This window comes from Calypte anna, chromosome 1 (genome assembly GCF_003957555.1).
Source record: "Calypte anna isolate BGI_N300 chromosome 1, bCalAnn1_v1.p, whole genome shotgun sequence".
NCBI classification, from domain to species: domain Eukaryota; kingdom Metazoa; phylum Chordata; class Aves; order Apodiformes; family Trochilidae; genus Calypte; species Calypte anna.
Genome location: NC_044244.1, coordinates 125,403,271 through 125,410,491, shown reverse-complemented (window position 1 = coordinate 125,410,491; position 7,221 = coordinate 125,403,271).

Here is a 7,221-nt window from a genome sequence, read left to right as displayed (position 1 = left end):
CAGGAGTTCACAGTTTGTTTACCTGTACTTCACATTAATTTTTCTGACTCTGAACAAGTGCATAGGGTCAGATTCTTGTATCAGCCCCCTATCATTTACTTTAATAAATGACCAATTTGTAAACTTACAGTTACATGAAGAAAAATCTTGACCCTGTGTTGCTCTTCTCTTTCTGGCTTACGCAAAGCTCCCCCTACACCAAAGAACATGAACAGGAACCTGCACTCCAGACAACTGAGTGGGAGGTGTGGGGAGGTGAAGGGCACAAGAGGAGACCAGAAGGTGTGGCATGGGCAAGGTGGAAGGTGCTTGCATGGAATTTCTTTTGTCAGGAATCTTTCAGAGAGGTGCTCTCAGGCTCCATATACAGAAAGCAGAATGGAAATGAAAAAGAGTCTTAGGTGAAGAAGCAGATGCAAATTTTGTCACTGGCCTTCCATGCCACGGAGAGATATCAGTCCATTTCTTTATAACACAGAGTGCCATTTCATTGCTCCCCACCCCACAAAAATGGGAAGTGGGTGGGAAAAAGACCTGAAGAAAACCATATGGTTGTGGGGGACAAAAAAAGAGACAAAAATGTTAAAGGCAAAGAGACAAAAATGTTAAACTATGAAATTAGAGGTGGAGAAAAACTAGATTGCTGAGTTTACAGAGCTCATATTTCAAGAGGAAAACAAGAGCCGTATGCGCATCCCAAGGTCCCCTGCACAAGTCAAGGATTTCACCTCACTCTTTGCAGCTGCCTGAACTCGAGGACTTTGCTGCAGACCACATCAAGGGACTGCCTCCCTGCAAGCATCAATACCCAGGGAGTGGCTTTACAAAGAAGAAGAAACCCAAAAACCACTCCTCTCTGCTGTAGGCACTGCAGAATGGAACAGGCTGACTTCCAAAGCTCTGTGTGCTCCTCACACTCTGGGCAACAGCCTGGAGATGTGTGCTGGTGTGCAGCCCGGTCATGCTCCACATATCCAGAAAAAGGCTGCTTCTGCCCTCAGTTTGGGAGCATGGGATGCCTTCTGGTCTGTTTGGCACAGGCTGCTTCTGCTCGCCCACAGAACACTTGCCCACTTAGCTGTCCTGCAGGGACCTCAGTTGTTCCCTCCCCACTCAAATTGCACGTGCACAGCTCAGCCCTTCTCAGGACTCCAAACGAGCCATAGGGTCTGTATTTTCTTTTTCCTTTCCAAGCTCCCAACTTCAGGGCGGCAGCTTACTGCATTATTTATGATGCTGCAGTGTGAAGGCCAGGAATAAGGGAGGTTTGCATTCCAAGAGAGACACTTCTTTCCCAAGGAAAGAATGCTCAGTCCTAATGCTCAGAGTGTGTTTTCTACTACATACAATCCATGTTCATGATGGCATGTATAAGTATCTTATTTCTACTTCTTCCCCTGCTATCTTTTGCCCTTCATAACCACAAAAATAATGACAGACCCAGTAGGACAACAAGAAAAAATCATATATTCCCCTTATATTGATTCTGATAGTGTCAATCGTTTGTAAAGCCTCAATGAACACCTATTAAATTACTTGTGATTGTTACTATTTCATCCTTCTATTTTTTTCCTCTGAGTACTTATGCAGCTTCTTTAGCCCCACTCTGCTACCACAGCCTAGCTTCTGACAGTGAGCTCACAGTCTCCTAAGGCTCTTGGGCCACTAAAGGGCAAACTTGAATATAAAACTGAAAATATGACTGAGGGCCGAAGGACTGGACAGCCTGCTGCCTCAATGCCTGCAGGTTTCATGCCTTGATGCCAGCACCATTTCACACTCCATGATCACTTCATGGTACACTTAAACCAGAAAGGTGTGAAAGTTTTAACTTTAGCTCTGTGCTGGCTTGAAGTATTATTATTGTTTTACACAACAGGAACTAAGGCAAAAACATTGAAGTCAAATGTGACTGGGATGTCAACTTGGAGATAATTTAAGTCTTGATTTTTTAAAACAGAGTATTTGCTACCAAAGCATGTTTGTATTTCAGCCCAAGCTTTTGCTCAATTTTGCTACAGCTATAAGGTCTTAACTCATCCTCACATCACCCTCCTTGCTGTGCCAGGACAGCTGACAGTCAAAACAGCCAGCAGTAGGAAACTCCAACGTTGTTTCAGCAGCCCTGGCCTGAGATCTTCACGTGCATATAGTGGGTTTTGCCTAAAGGACTCTAAAGCTGTGTCTACAGCACTATATAAAAAAAAAAACAGGGCCCAGAAATAAGATTTAGCACTGAACTGCTAATGTCCCATTATGCTTAACTGCAAGCATGTGTCCTGAAAAAGGTTTGGCTTGTGTCAGCTAGCTTTGTCCCAGATGGTTTTCAGACCAAGAGATGGTGCATGTGCAGCCCACTCCAGCAGGCAGCAAGCATCAGGAAAACCCACATCAGTTTCCCTCCTTTTCCCTTCTTGAGCCCAGAATCTTTTTTCACAATCCTCAGACTCTCTATGGCAATGCATACATGTTCTCAGCTTCATACAATGAAAACATAACTCCAATAAGAGAGTCATGTTTTGATGGGGTTTTGTTTGTTTGTTTGTGTGTTTTTCAGGAAAAGAAACAGCCAACAAAAAAAAAAGCAAAAATATCCTAATGGTTGTTTCTTAGGTCCACAGAGGGAAGTGATTGCTTTCTAAGTTGTATGTGGCCAGATTTGGGCACTTGGACAGCAAGCATTCCTTCTTATTTTACTTCATGCTACAAACATGTCCAGTTGCAAGAATATGGTTTTACCTTCACAGGGACAGCAGAAGATGCTTTTGTGATGCTTAGGCCACCATCCTGCTAAAACCCTTCAAGGCCTTAGAACTGGCAAAGGTTCTTATTATTCCCTTGTGCAGAACAAATGTCAGCTTTGTCCCTAGAAGCAACAATTGGTTTGGCTGAAACTTCTCTGAAACGAACACTGAAGCAAGAACATCAAGAGGAAGGTCCTTCATAGGCAATTATAATCTTCTCACCTGTAGCATATGGAAATATTTTTAAATTCCAGATTTGTCTGGAGTTTTAAAGTAAATTATGATGGGGTTTTTTTATTTTTATTTTTCAGATCTCACAATTTAATTATGTTGAAGCAGGAAGTATGGTTCATTTAACTGATGTCAGGATTTCTCTCTTGAGCTGTTTCATGGGAAGAATCCTTACTTCTTTTTCTGTTTAGGCTAAAGGTTTATGAAGCCAATGTAAACAGCACAAATGAGTGTAAACACCAGGGATTAACTTTAGATTTGAAAAGAATGAGGTTTGCCTTAATAAAATGGAGCAAATCGTTTAGAGATCCTAGAGAACTATGTCCCCCTTATTACACATTAACCATTTAAGCTTTTTGAGGATTACCTCAATGAATCAACGACAGCATTGTGTTGGTGTTCAAGGTAATTCCTGTTAATTCCAGGGAGAGGACAACTGGACTATTACTTCATTAAATGTGTAGGCACACACTGAAATGGTATTCTCTGCACTGCAATGCAGCAGGATTGTTACACAATCGAATATTCTCAAAGGGTTATTGACTATTTCTTGCAAGCTATGTTTTGATTTAGACCAATCTGTAATTACTGCATCACTTACTATTATCATCATTTACTAGCAGCATGCACATGCCTCTTTACCATTGCTTCTGGAAACTGACTTTTGATACGTACAGGCTGGATGTACAGGCATTTCACAACAGTGAAATTAGCAGTCAACTTGAACTTTGGAAATTCGTCAGTGGCAAGCTGAACAAACTTGACTATTTCCAGCTTTTAATGCTGGCTGACTGAACCATCTGTGTAGAGGGCCAGTAACCCTCCCCAAAGCTCCCCATATCCCCTCTTATCTCCTCCACTCCCCGCCCTCACCGGGAGCCCACAGCCCGCCGGGGTAGGGCCGCGGCCTGTCTGGAGCCCCGCCTTCCCACCGCCTTCCCGCTGGGGCCCGGGTGTCGCCTCGTGCCGCGGCCAGCCCTCTTCCCGAGCCAGCCGAAGGCCCCAGAGTGCTGCGCAGAAAGGGATGAGGGAGAAAGCTGTCCCGGAACCGGCCGCCATCTCCCCGCCGGGAGAGGGAGCGGGTATGGCCCAGGTGGCCGCCGCTCCGCCGGACTACAGGTCCCAGCATGCCTTGCGACACCGCACCACCTCCATCTTGCGCTGCAGAGGCGCGGGGGGTGGTCTCCCGCTCCCTTTCTCTGCATCTTTTCTATTTTTTTCTTTTTTTCTTTTTTTTTTTTTTTTCTTTCTTTTTTTTTTTTCTTTTTTTCTTTCTTTTTCTTTCTTTTTTTTCTTTCTTTTTCTTTCTTTTTTTCTTTCTTTTTCTTTCTTTTTCTTTCTTTTTCTTTCTTTTTCTTTTTTTTCTTTCTCTTTTCTTTTTTTTTCTTTTTTTTCTTTTTTTTTTCCTTTCATTTTTTCTTTTTTTTTCTTTCTTTTTTTTTTTCTTTTTTTTTTTTTTCCTTTAAGCCTGCATTAAGTGAGGCAGTTGAAATACTTACTGGAGAAACCTTTAGCCCTCATGATCTGATGTGGTACGCTTTGGCACGGGGTGCTTGACAGCAGGCCCAGGGCTCATCCTGGGCTGCCCTGTCTCCTTGAGTGTCTCTTCTCCCGGGCTGCTTTGTCTCCCAGAGGAGCTGTAAAACTGCTTTTCTTTTCTGGGAGTGATGTAAGGTCCTGGGAATCTCCTCAAAATACGCATCGGGTCATCTCATCTGGTTCAAAGATACTGTACAAGCCCTTCTGCTGCTCTCTCACAGCCCTCACCCCTCGCTGCGTTCCTTGGCATTTGGGACATTCAGCTCAAAGACACTTAGCCTGACAGGGCCCTCCTGCCTTTGATTTCTTATTGTAGCAGACTTAATGGATGCAACTGAGGAACTGTATTTCAAGCTTTGTTAAATCTTACACATTTGGCACTATACCTTTTGTTTATGTGTTACACTTGGCAGGTACACCTATCTCGTCACAGGCGCTGCACAAGCTGTATGTACATGCACATGCACAACTACCATTTTCCAAGTGTCCATTGCTTGTCTTTTTGGATTTGCACAGCCATTTGGCAGTCCTCGCTATGGACAGCTTGGTACATTTGAAAAATCTACATTACACATTTAATCTTCTGGTAGACCTAGGCATTGCCTGGGTAGCACTGTCACAGGGCCTGTTTTTTGTAAACATGCCAGCCTTTCTGCTCTCAGGGGTCCCTCTGGGTGGGTTTTCATTAAGTGCAGCCTGCAAATTGTTTTTTTTAGAAGTCCTGCTAGAGCAGGAGCCCTGGGGGGAGGTCTGGAATGGCCAAAGATATGTTGGCATGGATAATCTACAACAAGGTGTCTCAGGGAGATAAGGGCAGATACACATGTTCATGTATCCTGGTAGTTCCTTGAGAGCAGCTTTGTTCTGCAAGTGTCCAGCACCATTTCCCTTTTCTTTAAAAAAAGGGAACTTTAGTAACACTTTGTGCAATTGACATTGCATCCATACATATTTTGGGCCTCTTTCTTAAGCAGCAGTGAACCCTGAACAATTTCAGGAGCACTTTCTTAATTTTCCTTCACTCTTTCCATTCCACTGATTGGCTTCTCTCACTCCACCTAGTCTTAAGCACTAAGTTTTCAGACTTTTTCCGCCCCTCCAGCCCCCACTATAAAAGATATTTAACTTTTGAATCAAAAGAAATCAAGTACTTGGTCCTTCTTGTCCCAGGAAGTAGTTGTCATCTCAGAATCTCATTTTGTGGGCATCCCCTAATGTGTTTTCCCTTTAGAAACCTTATGGTAATACACTAGTAGTGCCCTGCTCTTTTCCATGGTGTTCCTGCCAGTTTCCAGCTTTGTTATCAGTTTTAGAGACTGGAAGAAAGAAGGATTTAAACTTCTCTTCCCATAAGCACCAGACTAGTGCACAGTCAAATGCACAGTTGCTTTTTTCTATTTAGTCTCCCACCTCCTGAACAGCTTTTGCAGAAAAGCAACTTTGGAAATCATAGAATCATAGAATTGGCTGGGTTGGAAGGGACCTCAGAGATCATCGAGTCCAACCCTTGAACCACCGTTGCGGTTGCTAGACCATGGCACTGAGTGCCACATCCAGTCTCTTTAAATATCTCCAGGGATGGAGAATCCACTACTTCCCTGGGCAGCCCATTCCAATACTTGATCACTCTCTCTGTAAAGAAATTCTTTCTAATATCTAACCTAAACTTCCTCTGGCACAACTTAAGACCATGCCCTCTTGTCTTGTTGAAAGTCGTTTGGCAAAAGAGACCAACCCCCCCCTGGCTACACCCTCCTTTCAGGGAGTTGTAGAGAGTGATGAGGTCTCCCCTGAGCCTCCTCTTCTCCAGGCTGAACACCCCCAGCTCCCTCAGCCTCTCCTCATAGGATCTGTGCTCGAGTCCCTTCACCAGCCTGGTTGCCCTCCTTTGGACCTGCTCCAGCACCTCAGTCTCCTTCCTGAACTGAGGGGCCCAGAACTGGACACAGTACTCGAGGTGTGGCCTCACCAGGGCTGAGTATAGGGGCAGAATCACTTCCTTGGACCTGCTGGCGACGCTGTTCCTGATACAGGCTAGGATGCCATTGGCCTTCTTGGCTACCTGGGCACACTGCTGGCTCATGTTCAGCTTCCTGTCAATAAATGCTAAATGACAAATTAAGCAGCGTGTATCCTGACTGTATCCTGGTCTCACGTGAATCAGAAATGCAGAATTGGCATCAAAACTATAAATGGCCCGAATGAACATTTAGTAATATTGTGTGAGAAATTCGAGTATTCCTGACCCAGACCCTTCCAAGCATCAGCCACCATACTCAGGGAAGAAAAATGCCAATTTTGATCATTTCCCCTATTTCTCCAGTTTGAGACTCAAAGCCTTGCAAACTGAACACTGGGAAGATAAATCAAACTATGTATTCGAGTTTCTTGAACCCTCCTTTATCTTTAGTTCATCTTCTCACAGGAAGGCTGAAAGAATAGAGGAAGAAAAACCTTGAGGGAGGCTACAACGTGTAAATAACCACCTTGGAAATCCAGGGCAGTTCTTCGCTTGTTGGAGAACACAAGAACTAAGGCGGGGGAACCGTGTGGTGATGATCGGGGGGAGCAGCAAGAGCAGACAGGGGCTGCCGCTGTTCTCGGCCTGCACTGACGCTCCCCTGCATGCCGCTCGCAGGCGGGCACACGCACAGCGAAAGCCCCTGCGGTGGGGCATCGGCAGCAAGGACAGCAATGCCGGCAGCTT